General features: G+C 37.5%; 1 non-coding gene across 1 annotated transcript; it reads right to left on the reverse strand.

Annotated features, from left to right (window-relative positions):
- Positions 1-17088: 17088 nt before the first annotated feature.
- TRNAG-UCC (transfer RNA glycine (anticodon UCC)) lies at positions 17089-17160 on the reverse strand. Its single transcript has one exon. It is a non-coding gene; the product is annotated as a tRNA-Gly (tRNA).
- Positions 17161-18552: the final 1392 nt, after the last annotated feature.

Consider the following 18552-nt stretch of genomic DNA (forward strand, 5'->3'; position numbering starts at 1 on the left):
TCATGTAAAGAGGTACAAGGCTAGGCTTGTTGCAAAAGGTTTCACACAGATAGAGGGCATTGATTATAATGAAACTTTTTATCCTGTCTCAACTAAGGAATAATTGAGGATAATCATGGCCATCATAGCTCATTTTGATTTAGAGCTACATCAGATGGATGCGAAAACTGCCTTCCTTAATGGGGATCTGGATGAGTAGGTATACATGCAACAACCTCCTAGTTTCAATATAGATGACTCAAATAACTTAGTTTGCAAATTGAATAACTCAATTTATGGACTTAAACAGGCCTCCCACCAGTGGTACAAGAAGTTCAATCAGGTAATTATAAACTTTAGATTCACTGAAAACATTGTTGATCAGTGTATTTACATTAAGTCATGTGGGAGTAAGTTCATAATTTTGGTTTTATATGTTGACGATATTCTTCTTGCAACTAATGATTTGAGTCTATTACATGAAACAAAAAATTTTCTTTCTTCTCATTTCGATATGAAGGACATGGGTGAGGCCACTTATGTCCTTGGAATCGAGATCCATCGCAACAGAACTAAGGGTGTCCTTGGGCTCTGTCAGAAATCCTATATCATTAAGGTTCTTAAAAGATATGGGATGGAGAATTGTTCTCCTGGTTCAGCACCTATAGTGAAAGGGGATAAATTGAGTTTAAAGGACTGTCTTCAGGATGATATTGTGAAGGCTTAGATGAATGCTATTCCATATGTTTCAGCAGTTGAAAGTTTGCAGTATGCACAGATTTGCACTCGACCTGATATAGCATTTGTTGTGGGAATGCTTGGTAGATATCAGTCAAATCCAGGCATTGCACACTAGAAGGCAGCGAAGAAGGTCATGTGCTATTTACAAGGAACAAAAGACTATATGTTGAGCTACAAAAAAGCTGACTACCTAGAGGTCGTTGGATACTCTGATGCGAACTTAGGTGGGTGTATTGACAGTAGAAAATCCACTACTGGATACATTTTTCTACTAGCGAGTGATGTCTCATGGAGAAGTGGAAAGCAATCTACCACTGTTTCTTATACCATGGAGGCAGAATTTATTGCTCTATACGAGACTTCGTCACAGGCCATTTGGATAAGAAACTTCATTATAGGTCTTGGTATTGTGGACTCTATTGAGAGACCACTAAAGATCTTTTGTGATAATGAAGCAGTCGTGTTCTTTTCAAATAACAACAAGAGCTCAACATCGTGTCGACACATGGAGTTAAAATATTTTGTTGTTAAAGAAATGATTGAGAATCATTTGGTATGTATTGATACAATTAGGACGAAGAAAATGACTGCAGATCCCCTTACTAAAGGGCTAGCACTGGGATTGTATTCCCAATATGTAAAGGGGATGGTTTTTTTTTTTATTCATTCTGATGTATGACAATACATTAAATGATCACATTTGTATATATGAATTTGATTCTCTATGACTTTGTATATTGTTGATTTTGTATAAAGGATCTCTCATATGGGTTAGAGAGAATAGCAGAATAACAATATTAAAAGACCAATAAAATAGATAAGAGACCAACCTATTAATTTCAACATGCTTAAGCACTGAAGATGAATTGTAATGTAGTACATGAGAATATGACATTTCATAAAGGAATGCTCATCTCTATGACTCATTTGATTAATCCTTATGATAATGGGTAGCATGCGAACCCACATGAAGAATTAAATCGAGATAACGGTATAAACCTCGATTTAGTGCACTTTTAGTGTCAATGGGTCAAGTAAGAGAATGTTGGATATTTAGATCGGGTCCAACCCATTGGGTGACCCATTTTGACATTAAAAGGAGTAGTGGGCATAATGGTGGATGGAGGGCAGTTAATGCCATGAAGGAAGGTTACGTGAATCTAGAGTGTCCACATTCACTGTACAACCTCCCCTTCCTCCACTATATAAAGAGAAAGCAGACTGCAATGGATGATGAAAAGCCCTTGCATAGCCTTAGCCTACGTAAATCACCATTGGGTTCAGGGTCCTGCTTACTGACAACTTTTTGGCTTGGACTCATCGTGGGCGTCGTCCGGTTGAGGAGAACGCCGAGTTCCCTACACAGTTTCCTAAACACAGCTGCAAACCATGGCGAATAAAAGTATGCTTTCTGTGTTTTGTTTTACAGAAATCGCCAACATGGCATTCAAATGCAAAACTCTGCTGCTTGATGTCAAATAATGATTTGAGAACCTTATTTGTGGTTAGATGTGCTTGGTTTCCATTCACCATCTCTACTGCTCACCTGAAAGTGGGTGAACTGGACTGCAAGCTTGTGAGACATGGGATGAGGTTTGCTGCTGAGAATGGCTTTTTTTAGTAGTTGAAGTTTTTTATTTTTTATTTTTTGAAATCTTATTATGCTGCCCAGCAGTCTGGCAATACTTCCCTAGCAGGCTGGATTTGCGCTTGGCCTAAGTATCACATAAGTTGATATGTTCCTCTGTTTTAGACTACACTGTTTTGTCCCAGATTTGAGTTTAGCCCATTTATTCAATCATCCTCAGGCTGAGTTTGGCTTACTTGATGCATTATGAGCATTTAAATCTACTAGCCTAATTCTTGTCAATTTTTTTTTTAGGATAGAACACGATTAGACTAACTTGGGTTGTTGTCAAAGGAATGTTCTCTTCAACTTCAAACACGGGACAACATGTTTCTCAGGAAAGTAGACTAGACGTCACAAATTTGAAACCCACTGGTGGTGTCCTTTGCCGCAAGGTCGAAGCTGGGTGTACTCCCCAAGAGACCGGGGGGATGGACCCCAAGTGTAGGGGTGTAAGTTGGTCGGATATACCCGATCTAACCTGATGTCCCAAACTGATTATACCCGACCCGAACTGATATTGGTAGACATATGAGTTTGGGTCGGGTTCAAAATAAAGACCCATAGTGAAAATGGGTCGGGTCTTGGGTATTGTAAATAAAGACCCGAACCCGACCCAATTATGTACACAGAACCAAATGGTTCTCCATATTTTAAAACAGAACCGACCCAAACCTGACGTGACTACACACTTGAACCCGAACCGTACCCAACCCGACTATATACCTGACCCGTACTCGAACCTGCTCCATACACTATCAATATTATATATTTAATTAAAAATTTAAAGATGTTACTAAACTTTGATACATTTTGAATATGATATATCATTGGTTTTTTTGTTTCAATTAAAAATGTTTGGTTGCCGCAGATATATTCTTTTTATATTCAGATTTTGACATTGTTTAGAATAGTTATTAAGCTCATATTTTGTTACCTGAACTAAAACCCGAACCCATTAACCTATATGGGTTTACTTTTTTCAGCCATACTTAGACTCGAACCCGACTCAAATCAAAATATGTCTTCTAAAGACCTGACTCTATTATACCCGACCCAATGTATACCCAAACCCATTAACTCATATGGGTCCACAGTTTTTAGCTGAACCCAAATTAGACTGGGCCGTGTATGGGTTTTACTTTTAGACAGGGTTCAGAATCGGGTCTCATAAGACCTAAACCCAACCCCAAATCACGTATCACCAAGAAATCGATACGATACTGACCTGAATCGACTATTTTTTAAATAAATGTAAAAAATAGTTTAAAATTATTTTTTAAAAATTATTTTAATAATTTTAACACATGTCACATTCTGATTGACATGTAATATTTTTTAATTATTTTTTAGCCATATACACTTGAGTATAGGTACAGGCCGATACACCTGAATCGTTGGTCAAAAGATACAGGTCCGATTCCGATACTGACAACATTGGTCACCAGTGTTGTGAGAGGCGTACGCCTCAGTACCTGAAGCGTACGCCTCAGAGGCGAGGCGCACGCTCAAGGTACTGAGGCGTTGCTGTGATGCGCCCCTCATCAACCTCCGACCAGTTGTGACCACCGACCACCGGAGTTGCTGTGCTGCAGCTGCTGCTCAGTCTTCTCCGACCACCGGACGACCGGCATATCCCTCGCTTCCGTACCAGATGGGCGGGTGGTCCTTCTCTTACTGCCTCCCCTCCCACCGCTTCACTTCCATTCCAGTTGTGAGAGGCGTACGCCTCAGAGGCGAAGCGCAGGCTCAACGCCTCGCTTCGCCTCATCGCATTTAACAACCTTGTTGGTCACAACATTACATACAAAACTTTTTCTGCAAAAACAAAAGGCACCACTTTGACTGGATGAATCTGTGGAACCCTTTGCTCTGCAGTGACTTGGACAGAATACATAACATGAAAGAATCCTTCAATTTTCAACTTTAAAGAGAATCGCGGGTCTCTTTCGTATGCCATTTTCAATTTTGTTTTTGAGAGATTATAAAAAGACATTCCATTAAAAACTCACCAAAGGATACAGACAATCAGGTCGTAGAGAATTCAAACTGTAGTGCAGCAAACAATAGTTAAAATCTTTAAAGCAAAATCGAGTTTTTTTTTTTTAAAGAACAAAGCAAAATCAAGTTATTTTGAGAAACAACGAATGCTTTCACGCCCATTCAAAATCGACCATTCAACATTGGTATTTCTTTATATGGTCGATTTAAACGATTTATCTCCGAGGACAGCTTCACTGCTTTAAAATGGTTAAGTTACAACCATTTTAATACATTTCTCATGCTATGTTTTAACTGGACAAGCACTCGTGTCTTTTTCCCTTGTTTATTACCTCATTTATGTCCAATAAACAATACTCTTGTGTTTTTAATACAACATTTATGTGTAATAAATCTTAGCTGTTCAAAAATTAAATTTCAAATCTCCATTTTTCAAAGATAGGAGATTCATTGTTCTCGTGTTTTTAATAATACTCTCTCTCTATATATCTATCTATCTATCTCTCTCTCTCTCTCTCTCTCTCTCTCTCTCTCTCTCTCTCTCTCTATATATATATATATATATATATATATATATATATATATATATATATATATATATATATATATATATATATATATATATATATATATATATAAGCAAAAAGAAAGAGATGGATGGAATGGTGGCTTTTAGAAGCGGACAAAAACTGACGAAAGAAGGATAAGAAGACATTTAGACATTGGGCAGCCAAGAGAAAGGTAGCTAATTTCCAATGGTTGAAGAATATATTTGCTTATATTTAATTATGACACCTAAGGGAAAATATGTTTTATTATTAGATATTGATTAAGGAACCTACCCATTACCTAAATATTTATTAGCTTGGCCATGCTAATACATCACTCATCATATGTTCTTTGGTGAGTTGTGGCAAACAATATTGGTAGAACTAATTTAGTGTAAAGCTAAAAAATTAGTTTTGTTATTTTTTTTAATACTTTCCATGCCCAGTCTTAAGAAGGGGAAAACTCGTTTGATGAGATCAAGATTGGATAATGATTTGAATCTAGGCTCCCCAATTGGACCTGTGTTATAAGTATGATTTGTTCCAATATAATCCAAAACGATGATGCATTTGGATGGCTCACAAACTTAATGGATCCTGATTTAACAACAATCAAATAAGCATGATTTTTGCCAAACAATGAATCTCTGATCTTTGAAATTTATTTTTTGAATAGCTAAGATTTGGTGTGACGCCCATGCTCCAATCTCTTTAATGTATTTGAAGTATTTGAATTTGAGGGACATGGACACAACCAAGTTCATTTATTAGGAAATACTGAATTGCACCTTCTTTATAAAAAAAAAGAGAAATACATAACGAGACATCTTGATATTGAGGATCAAGGCAGGGTTGTCAATGGGTCAGGTACTATCAAGGAAATAGAAGCCCAAACCACACACACACACACACACACACACACACACACACATATATATATATATATATATATATATATATATATATATATATATATATATATATATATATATATATATATATATATATATAATCTCAGAATATATAAAAAAAGCCAAATTAGGCTAGTTATTTGGATATCCAAAAATTTATAGCTAAAACCCGACCTACTGATTACTTGAGTTGGATTCAGAGAGAACCATTACAATTGGGTCCATTCTTGAATAAATAGGTCTAACAGACCCAACGCATTAACAGCTAGTCTAAGGTAATGTGCAAGAGATAGATCCATCCAGCATATTGGTCTCCATTTTTAAAATTTGGGGCTTACTAAAATTTATACTGGATATGTCTTGGCCATCTGTGTAATTATCAGCTAACTATAGGCCACCAATTAAGATTGTCATTAGAAAACGTAAAAAGACATCTTAACCTTAATTACATGCTTCAACAATTCTGAATAGTTATCAAACTATCATTCCACGATAGGCTTTGGCTGTCAATCAAGTTCAGTTTTGTGTTTACCCAACCAACCAATGGATTAAAGCTTCAGTAAGAAGTGACACAACTCTTAATATCAGCAGTAGGGGTGTCAACGGGTCGGATTCCCACTAAAATGGGTAGGTCCAAACCTAGATCCAACTAAGTGATGCGGGTATCGAATCCAGATTTGGGTTTGAATCTAGATTTGGGTTTGAATAAGTTTTTCATAAGAAAAAACCATGCTTAGATTCGACAAGATGAGGGTGCATGAATGACATTACCATGCTATTGACACTTTCTGCATTTTCTGACATGAGATTAGCAGTCACGGCTAATGGTCGACCAATATTATCCTAGCCTTAAGATCTTTTTGACCATAATTTAGACACTAATGTGCCTTCCACAAAGGCCACCATGGAATTCTTCTAGGACTTTTTGGGATTCTTCCTCATCCAAACACCTAAAAAGTTCTTTACTATAACCCTTCTTGTACACGACACCATCGAGAAGATAGAATCTCTGGGCTAATCTTCTAATGACTTTCTTATCCCTAGAGTGGGCATTCTTAGAAAAAGCTTCTCTCTCTACAAAGTTTTTGATGTCATGGAACCAAGGTTTTTCATCTTTTGGAGCTTGGTATTCAATCTCTTCCGAATTTACTTTCTCATTATAGACTGGTTTTTCTAATCTCTTGATAGAGAATGATGTTTGATCTTGCCCTTGCTCTATTTTGGCAATGAAAGCATGGTTCGCCAGACTATCAACAAATTGATTGTTGTCTCTTTCAATGTAAGAAAATTCACATGATTCAAACTTTTTATCATTTTTGAGACAATGTCAACACGAGGGACCAATTTCTCATGCTTAGTTTCCAACATTCCTGTGACTAGTCGGATCACCAACATCGAATTACCTTTCCACATTGCCTTTCTCATGTTGTTTTTTCACATTCTTGTGACTTGTCAGTTTACTAGCATTGAATCACCTTGAATCAGGATTTTTTAATTTTTTTTATATTGAAAATTTGTGGATCTCAATCGAAACTTGAGTTTGGTATAGATATTTATAACGAAAAAATGATGTCATTGTCCTTGTAAAATGATGTGTTCTTCGAAATGCCCCTTAATTTGCCGAAATCCTCTCTATATCCAAAATTTTGATTCTTGACCTCTTTAGGATATTTTTGCCTTTTAGCAAATATAGCATGATGCTCACAAATCATTTTCGCGAATGTCCCAAAACTGTGTGAACCTCCCTTTACTAAATAAAAAATCATGTTTGAGAACATTCACATGCAAATGTAGGACATTTGCAAATGTGAGAGTATTTAGTTAAAAAAGAGGCCCGCAAATATAGTACAAACTTTGCAAATCATGTTTGCGAATGTCCCCCAAATGTGCAAACCTCCTTTTATTAAAATCACATAAGGAGCCCATGCAAGTGGACATTTGCAAATGTGTGAGAACATTCTCATGAAAAAGTTAGGACATTAGCAAATGTGATAGTATTTAGTAAAAGGATAAATCAAACTCAAGGATAAAAACATCCCCAAAAGAGGAAAGTAGGTTGCAAATGGGTCGGATTCAAGACATAGCTTTTGCAAATTTTGGCAATTCTAGATCCGATTTGACCAATTTGAAATATGAACCATTTGCATCATAGTTTCATTGGTACCTAGGGATGGTAGTGGACCGGGAGACAACGGGGCTCCGCCCCACCTCACCCTGTTTGGGCCGGGGATGAAGGGCATGAAACGGGGACGGAGGCGGGGATGAAGGTTAAAATCTATCCCTGTGTGGGGATGGACTTACGCTTTCCCCCACCCGCTCCGTTCCCATCCCAATCCCCGCCTAGCCCTGCCCCACCTTATCCCCAATCCTTTAAGGGATGACCATAAACTAAGGGGAAACGGGGCCCCGCCTCGCGCCCGTTTGAACCAGGGATGTACGACATGAAACGAGGATGGAGGCGGGGGTGAAGGTTAAAATCCATCCCTGTACGGGGATGGAGGTTCGGATTTTGAAACGGGGCGGGGGTGGAGACCTTGTCCCCTGTCCCCGCTCGGTCCACTGCCATCCCTATTGGTACCTGATACACCCTAGCGTACCATGTATCAGGCATATAAGTATCAGATACCGGTACAAAACTTGTCTCCAAACCATAAACTAAATTATCAAATGTTTAATAAATTTATCTCAATTACTTAAGAAAGACATACATCTTAAATAGAAACGCATTTTATTACATTATAAATTAGCATCAAGTTCATTTTTATTAGCATTTTTACATACAAACAATAATTTAATTTGACAAAAACACTATTTTTAATAAGAGTAATAAATATTATAATTTGTAAAACATCATTCAACAATAATTATTGATTTAAATATATATATATATATATATATATATATATATATATATATATATATATATATATATATATATATATAGAGAGAGAGAGAGAGAGAGAGAGAGAGAGAGAGAGAGAGAGAGAGAGAGAGAGAGCTGAAAACCCTTAGGTGCACAACTACCTACGAGATCATGTTGGCCATCCATAGTATGGCTTGATGCATGGCCACACAAAAAACACAAAAAATTGCAAAAATGCACTTTTTGCCCATTTTAGAGTTTTTAGTGGTGGTTTTTTACCACTGCTAAAGGTCCCTTTTTTGTTGGTCGAGAATAGCCAGTAAAGGTCTTTTTTGGTGATATCATGCTGAAACAATGTTTTTGGGTGGATTTCACTGAGCATCCATGCTCAATAGCATTGAGCTCGAGGTTGTGCTCCTATTGATTGCTTACCCATGCATCACTATATATATATATATATATATATATATATAGCATTGAGCTCGAGGTTGTGCTCCTATTGATTGCTCACCCATGCATCACTATATATATATATATAGTGATGCATGGGTGAGCAATCAATAGGAGCACAACCTCGAGCTCAATGCTATATATATATATATATATTAGAGTTTTTTGTAGTGGTTTTTTTTACCGCCGCTAAATGTTCCTTTTTTTATTGGTCAAGAACCACCACACTAAAGGTCTTTTTCGGTGATATCATGCTGAAACAATGTTTTTTGGGTGGATTTCACTGAGCGTCCATGCTCAATAGCATTAAGCTCGAGGTTGTGCTCCTATTGATTGCGCACCTATGCATCTCTCTCTCTCTCTCTCTCTCTCTCTCTCTCTATATATATATATATATATATATATATATATATATATATATATATATATATATATATAAAGTGGTAGCTGTCTGCGACTTTTCTAGCATACCTCCAACCTGCCATGCGCAACTGAGTATTTTTAAGTTGTTTTTTTATAAATATGACCCGGCAGAAGTATTCAGTATGGTCGATTTGCTAAGAAACTATACTTGGATAATTTTTTTTGATAAAAAAACATGATTTTTAGCCCTTGATTATTTATGAAAATTTTGGACTGTCGATTTGAAATATACTTGGATAATTTTTTTTTTGGATAAAAAACATGATTTTTAGGCCTTGATTATTTAAAAACAAATTTAAACTGTTGATTTTTTAAGTTTTATAAAAACCTATCTGCGTGTTAGAATTAGAACATCGCATAGTCTGTTCCTATAAAATCAAGCATGTAGAGTACATCTGTACAGATTTAAGGAAAATATGAAAAAGTCCTTCATATAAAAAAATCATTGAAAAGCATGTGGAATGGATGTGGTTAGAAGCCTTAAATAATGATCAAAATTTCTACAATTCAATAGCTAATGTATCATTGTCAGAGTATGACATGACAAATTAAAGTATTTAGATTCTGAAAAGATAGATTAGCAATTATTTGTTTCTTTTGAAATAAAAAACATTAAGATCAGCAGAATTAGAGCAATTGCATAAATAATCAACAAGATTAACAAGTGGTCACCCTCTAAAAATAGAGATAGATTAACAAGTTACAACACCTTTATTTTTTCTGTTTTATAGATATCTTTATAAGAATTTATACTTCACATCAACTTTTGAGAAACTCGTACCAATTCTTTTATAAACAGTATCAATGTATATTAGAAAGTCATATCGATATTTTTCACAACTATTTCAATACGTGTTTCAAATAAAAAAGTACATAAAACTCGTTGAGCCCTCACGAACCCGTATCAATACCACATACCCGTATAAGTACATGTACTCAATCTGGCAACTATGGTTTGCATCCCTAGAGGTAGGGCTGGACAATGGGAGGGTCGGACCAGCATGACCCGATCAATGGACGGGCTTGACCCAGGCCGCTAACGGGCGGGCTTGATCAAGCCCGGCCCGTTGACCAATCAAGCCAGGTCTAGGTCTAGTTCATGGTGGGCTCGGGCCTAATTCCTAATCCATGGCCGACCCATTGGTTTTATGGGCTTAAAACCGGCCACGTTTAGATTGAGCCAGGTTTATTTACTCTAAATCCTATGTTTTATATTTAATTTATTTTTAACAAAATTTTGAAAAATAAAAAATAAATGGCAAGTTTTCAATCTTATGAAAGACAATCTTTTTTTTTTGTTGGATCTTTACTATTTCTTTTATTTGTGTTGATTACATTTTTACGAGGTGGATGAGACTTACCTGGATTTTTTTAAAACGTAGGGATGCTATTACAAGCTTCGACCATCCATCGCCTTGCAGAAAGGTAAAGACGAAACAAATTTTCTTAATCCTCGTAGCTTGAATTGCTTCGTTGTGGATTGCAATATGCAAAACAAATATAAAATTGTGTATAAGTACCTAATCAAAGATTAAAAAAGATTGAAATAATTAGATTTGGGATATGGGGAAAATACCTTTTTTGAATGCGAGGGTTCATTTGATTGTTTATACTCGTTATTCTGTCTATAGTAGATGTGATAATTCTTTAGAGGCCTCTCGGACAACGTGTTGGCAAGGATGGATATGGGCTTGATCTTGCAGGGCCATCATGTATTTCCAGATTTTTCCCGATCCCCTAAAGCATAGGGGTGAGCCCCTATTTATAGGTGTTCAGAACTGATTTGGATCATGGGACTTTTTGAATTTAGATATATTTCAAATGGATTCGTGCTCACCTCAGATAAGAGTTAAGGTTTTATTCAGAGAGAATATTCTCTCAGAATCGTACAAAAGTGGTTAGAGATGCAACAAATGTGCTTTATTTTCTTGAAGTAATTGGATGACTAAACTAGTTTGTCCATCCTGAGATAGAAGGCTAAACAAGTTTGACCATCCATTAGAGAGGATAAACCAAATATTGGATTAACTGGATGGCTTAACTGAGATAGTCATTCGAGAAGGGCAAGGCGACTAAACTGCTAAACTAGAGTAGTCATCCTAGGTCATACGACTGAATTGAGATGGTCGTTCGAATGAGGTGGATGACTGAACTGCTTTAGACGTCTGATGAATTTTCACAGTTTCCTCGTGCTATCCTCTTTATAAACTCCATCCTATAGCTTGATTCTTCCAAAAATATTATTTTAGGCATCTTAAGAAAATTAGGTGTCTACATATGTCTCTCTTTGTCATTAATTGATGTGATTCGATTTATGATAAAGAAGTAGATACTTAAGGTTTGTAACACTAGGTTGTTAGGAATGAATTCAATCTTATCGAACGAGGACATGCTAGCGTTAAAATTCAAAAACTGAGTTTTGGAGACCGTGCTTGGTTTCACAGAACAAGGTTGAGCCAATTTTAAGAGACAACTGGATTGCCAAGACCATTTAGTGGTCTTGCCGAGCGAAATCTATGCCAATGCCAGAAAGACTTTGTTTGTGGTAAAGAGAGAAAATGTTTAGCTTCAGGCAGGGATAGTACAAGAGAAATGTGACTCCTTTTTGTGCCCTTTAGGCTCATTTTAATTTTTTGATGCCTTTTCATGATTTTTTTTTCAGATTTTGTGGGAGCAAGTACCAAGAATCCTATACCTCTTATGGATTCATGGATAGGGTAGAGATGGTCCAATAAGGTGATCGATTAATGATTTTCTGTCCTAGTGAGGAGAGTGAACCATACTCTGATTAGGTAGCACCGAACCAAGCTTTCTGGGTATTCTTCAGACTCAGGATCCCTATAGCTAGACTCTACTCTTTGATACATGCAATGATATGAAGTGAGAATCATGCATTTGTAATAGAGTATGTAGCCTATGATAACTATAAATGATTGATTATATAAGGTCATGAATTTTTTGCTTTTTTTTAAAAAAATTAGAACCTTTCTAACAAGTTGATTCATGCACGTGAGATTCCTACACTTTAGACTTTTATCCTCTAATTTCACCTTAGTTTCTTAAGAGATGAGTTATCGAAACACATGTTTAAGTCTCAAGCATTTTTGCTAGGTCGAATGGTTCTCAATAAGGCTTGAACTTTGAAAGACTAGAGTTCGGGTGAGAATACGCTCAAGTATGGATTATGTCCCTAGATAAGTCCCTTTCTAGCCTTAGCTTTTTATCTTGCAAGAGGTTTATTTCTTACTTTTATTGTCCCTTGAACTGAGATCCGACAATCATGGGTTTCATGACTACTTGATTTAGGAGGGATGCCCCTATCTATCCAACCTCTATCTCCAAGAACACTTGATCCTGCCTCCTTGTCATAAGTTTGAGAGGTAAGTATTGGCTTTTTTCTAGCACACACTTTTGTTTTCAATCCCTGCCCTGAAGGTCATTTCATAATCAAAGCATGTCACCATGCTATGGCCCTAGGGTTAAGTATTAACTTAAATACACTACTCTTTTTTGTGCATGTTTTATTTTTTTTTGTTTCTCCATTGAGATAGAAGGAACAACCTCTATGGGGATCAACCTATGCGCAGATCAATATTGAAGGTATTCACCACCATGCTCTTTTCCTTGAGAGTTAGTCACATAAGTGAGCTTTCAAAGGATTTACATTTATGCATTGATAATAATCTCGTGCTCCTATAATTCATTTTATAGACTCATGAGTTGGAATTATTGGATTAAAATCCCTTAGCCTCACTGTGTCACTTCCTTATCTTCTCCTAAGAATTGGATGTCCTACGTGATAGACACTCATGTGGAGGGATACACTTGAGAAAATAAACATTTTGATAAGAGCTGGATCCATTTTAGGAGAAGATCTCTAACATTTAATGATCAATGCAATAATATGCCTAGCATCAAGGTGAAATTCTATTTTCTTCCTATGACTGTTAGAGTCAAGGTAAACTGGCTATCAAGATTGTTATGGGTCTTGCAGAACGAGATTAGATTAGTTCAAGGATGACTGGGGCGTCAAGATCATTTGTGGTCTCGCCGAACGAGGTCGGGCTAATGTTCAAAATAATTGAGATATAGAGACTGTTATGGGTCCCTTCAAATGAGGTCGAGCCAATGTACAGAGGTATACTGGGCTTTCAAGACCATTTGGGTCTCATCGAACGAGGTCGAACTGGTTTGAGATTAGATGTTTGTATGCTTGGCTGCTAGAAGTTCCTTTTTATCTAAGATGTTTAAACATTGAAATGACTTTATGATGCCCTATCTTTGTGTTCTTAATAGGTTCAAACTTCTTTGACATGCCCCCACATGATTTTGACAAAAAGTCGTCATTGGAAATGGACTAAAAACATAAGCTTTCTTAGTCTCGTTGACCAGAATAATATGCTCATACAACAAAGTGACAACTTGAAAGAAAAAAATATTTTTCAATTTTTTCAATTTTTTCAAATTTTTTTTGGATTTTGAGATTTTTTTTTATTTTTTGGGATTTCTAGTTTTTTAATTTTTTTGGATTTTTTTAAAAACTATTTACAAAGTCCAGGTTTTGGAGACTTACCTGGGCCGTGGGATGGTGATTCATGTTGAAGATCCTTCCTCCTCCCGACCATTATAGTTTTGCCCTATCCCGTTGGAGTCTTATTCAGAGCCTACTGATCCTTTTAAGATGGAGAGATGAGGGAGTCCAGACTGCCTTGAAGTTTTTTCTGCCCAAGGCTGAGTCCTTGTAGAGAGATAGTTTGTCCTGTATTTTTTGATGTGGTCCTTTCTTGGAATGGTCCTTTGAGATCCAAACAAGCTTTTCTCTTTTGGCTTTCAGCTTAAGCCCTTTGTGTTTGAGACCTTGTGTTCTCCTTCTTGGTATATCTATAATGACCATGAACCTTTTGGAGAATAAAAACTGTACCAAAAGATAATCCTTTTCTATAATGGACTTCGGAGGAGGAACCTTAGTGTGATTGCTGACTAGTGGATCCAAATACATCACATTTATTTGTTTGGTTTTCTGATTTTTTCATGGGATTTTTCTTCCTCGGAGCCTTATCCCCTTTGATAACAGACTTGGGGTACTAGAGTCATCGAACATGAATAGTTACTATAGATAAGGGGTCACAAAATGTAGATCATTGTGCTATCAAATGACCTTTGTCTCGTACTATTCCCTGAGAACCAGTTCTTATTCGCTTTGTTTGTCTTTGTTTGTTCCTCGTTTAGAAGCATTTCCCCACTTTTTATGTTGTCCTTGATAATGTGCTTTAGGATTAAGCAATCCTCAATGTCGTGCTTCATAGCTCTATGATATCAGCAATACTTAGTCGGGTCGTTCCCTCTCATCTGTGGTAGGTTAGACACTTCAGGTAGCCTGAGTATGCCGATTTGTAGCAACAAATCCTTAACTTATGATTGAGACTGCTCGAACTTGGTGAATATTCTGTCCCTGGTCCACTTAGGATTGCCCCCTATCCGTTCTCATTATGCTTCATAGAGTTTTTTTGGTTACCTGCCTTCTACCCCTTCTTGTTGAAGTTTTGTCATGAGGCCCCATACAATGTTGACCTAGCCCTTGGACAAATTTGACTTCTTATATATGTTATTCTCTTTACTTTTCTTTAGGAACATGTCGTATACTTCTCTCTTTATGCATACCTCAAAGGCTGAAGCCTTCTTAATGAGTTTGACATACATTTCAACTTGAACCATATTGATGAGGCCTCGTAGAGGTTGAGAGAAGTTGTCCATCAGAATGACCAATGCATAAGAATCCCTGATAGGCTCTTTCATCCTGTTGGTTATAGAATACCACTGGTTGATGAATTCATGGGCACCTTCATCCTTTTGCTTGAGATCGTACAACTGACTTATGGTAGGAAGGGCCTCCACGTTGAATCTGAACCTCTATATGAACAGATTGATCAACTGCTTAAACTCACTGATGTTCTGGAGGTTTTGGGTGTCAAACTATTCCAATGCCTCTCATTTTGGGCTTTGGGGAAATCAATTGATCAACCTCCTATTGTTGTTTTAATATTTGGCCATATTGCTCATGAATAAATATAAGTGACTCCTTGGGTCCCCTTTCTCACTAAACTTTAGGAACTTGGAAGATATATCATCGTCATATCCCTTGGGCAAAAGGTTGTTCATTGAGTACTCTCTCATGTTCATGTCCATATATCTTATTTTGGACGTTAAACTCTGGACCATGTCTTCTAGTGATTTGCTATTTCTGTCTAACTCGGACAACATGGTTTGGACTAGATGAGTCAGCCTGGATCTGTTGACTCTCTCCATGTCGGACACTTGAGACTCTTCCTATTGACCGTACTCTTCTCGCGGCTCTTGAGTCTGTTTGTTTCTTCTTCTGGCCTCTCTATCTGATTGTGTTTGTTTTCGTTCTAATTGTTGGACTCTTAAGAATCTCCTCTCAGCGTGCGCCTGCTCCCGTTCTAACTATTCATGTATCTCTCTCATCTTATCATTCATCTGCTCCATATTAATTCTAGCTTGTGCTAATACATCATTTTCTTTGGATTGGGTTTTGAAATATGGGGTTGTACATGTTCGTCTCCTAGTAGACTTACCTATGCTAGAGCTATTTGTCTCGTAACCTGTGTGAGAGACTTTATGAGTTTGATGTGGGTGTTATTCTTGAGACCTAACTTTGAAATGCAAGGTCTTGTGGATTCATCTTTTGGTAGACTTGTTCATGCCAGAACTACCTGTCTCGTAACCCGTGTGAGAAACTTACGAGACCGATCATGGTACTAACTTGAGTTGGACTTAGGAATCATTATGACCTTTCTCCTTTTTCGATCATTCATAGACTCATCAAGAACATCCGTGTGAGTTCTTTTGTCCAGATCCTTATCAAATATGATATTTTGTATCATATGGAGTGACATTCCATAGGTAGGATTCTTTAGAGGTGGTTCTTCTAAGATGAATTGTATTTTAAGTTGGCGGGCTTCGGATCAAATATGCATTATACCCCAAACAATTGTTTACATATTATGTTTAGCATTACTAACATAATTACATATTTTCATAGTAAAAATAAAGGCGGGTCACAGGCTGACCCGCAGGCCATACCTGACTCAGTTTTTTTTCCTTTTTTCAAACAGGCCCACGGGCCAGCTCATCAGCCCTGCGGGCTATAACCCAACCCGACCAAAGAATTTGGCGGGTCGGGTTTAATCCCGGTTCAGGTCAGATGACATTCAAAATCTAGGTCGATGTCCAGCCCTACCTAGAGGGAAGACAAAAATTTTTGTGCTGGAAGAACAAAGAAATAAAGTTTACAATTTAGGTAATTATGTTTAGCCTGACTAACTTAATTACATATTTTCAAAGTAAAAACAAAGGCGGGTCACAGCGCAGGCCATACCCCGCTCAGTTTTTTCTTTTCTTTTTGCAAACAGGCCCACGGGCCAGCCCATCAGCCCTGCCGGCTAACCCAACCCGACCCACGAAAATTTTTTGTGCTTGAGGAAGAAGAACAAAGAAATAAAGAAAAGAAGAAAACAATTAAAATGCGTTTGCCGGGAGTCGAACCCGGGTCTATTGCTTGGAAGGCAATTATCCTAACCGTTGGACTACAAACGCTTATATACAAAATTCCTGACAAAATGGTTATATCCTTCTTTATGACTCTCCCACAGCACTCCCTCTCCCTCTTTTCTATTTTCATGACAAAGAACCTACAGGAGTCATTTAATGAACCCTCAGTTCCAAGCTAGCAAACATAGGGTAAGTGCCCTGGCCCATTTTTTTTTACTTCCATGAATGTTCATGTCACCCTCCATTTTAAGCATGCCAGCTTGAGATGGTCACCAAATAATTAGGGCTAAAGACTAGTGGGATCTCGGTCCAAGTCCAATAATGCTGGTTAAGTGATCGATCAGATCAGATTTATTAGCTAAAAAAGTTGAAATCATTGAACACTTGATCGATGTACGTTTAGCTGGCTGAGGATCTAGATCCCAGACTTGGTTAAACCTTTCAATAAAGTTCCCCCTCAGGCCCTTTCTTGTGGTCCCTATCAAGTGCACATGGATCCAGTGGGCCTTCATTAGTTTCAATTGCTCTCCATGCACGTAGCAGCTGGATGAGTTTTTGTGATGCTAGCAACACCGGCCCATTAATCTTTAATGTGTTTAAGTAGTATTAATTTACTAGTGGGATTAATGCTACTATTATTTATTTATTTATTTATTGCTAGGCCAAGGGAAGGGAAGGGAAGCACTTATCAGGGGGCTAGACTCAATAAAATATGTACCACTAAAGGCCATTAATTTAGTCTCGCAAGTCATTTAGCCAAATAATTAAAACCGCTATGACTTAACATATCTACTTCTTTTCTCCTAGCTAAGTTTCTGATACTTCTTGGAACTTTCAGGAGCTAGCTTGATAGGAGGCAATGAGGTAGAAGCAAACAAAATATCTCCTCTAATGCTTTGTTGGTGGGACGTCAACGTGATTTTAAATGATATCCTGCAGATCCTGCTTCTACGACTGATAAAACCAGGTGGGAAAAGATGCTCATGCCCGCGTGGCACTCAGTGGGGGTGTAAGGGGAGCCGTACACCCCACTGAGCACCACGCAGCGCTCGGTGGGGACCCCGGAACACGCAACACCCTCTCCTCATGCTAGAGAATAACTCATTAGCAGAGCCGGACCTGTCAAGAGGCCAATGAGACTTGGGCCTCAGGGCCCCTGGGCCAAAAAAAAAAAATTTAGGGGCCCATTTTTAATAAGGATTTCATTTTTAATGTGGACCAAAAACAACAACAAAAATTTTAGGGGCCCCCAAAAAATTAGAGGCCCCCAAAAAATTGGAGGCGCTGCCCTCAAACTCCCACTATTAATAGGGGCTCAAAAAATTCCGAGGCGCTACCCCCAAACTCTTACTATTAATAGGGGGCTTATTTTTAGGGAGCCCATTTTTAATAGGGGCTCAAAAAATTTCGAGGCCCTGCCCCAGAACTCTTGCTATT

The sequence above is a fragment of the Nuphar pumila genome, chromosome 4 (assembly GCF_984573655.1).
Source record: "Nuphar pumila chromosome 4, dmNupPumi1.hap1.1, whole genome shotgun sequence".
Classification (NCBI taxonomy): Eukaryota; Viridiplantae; Streptophyta; class Magnoliopsida; order Nymphaeales; family Nymphaeaceae; genus Nuphar; species Nuphar pumila.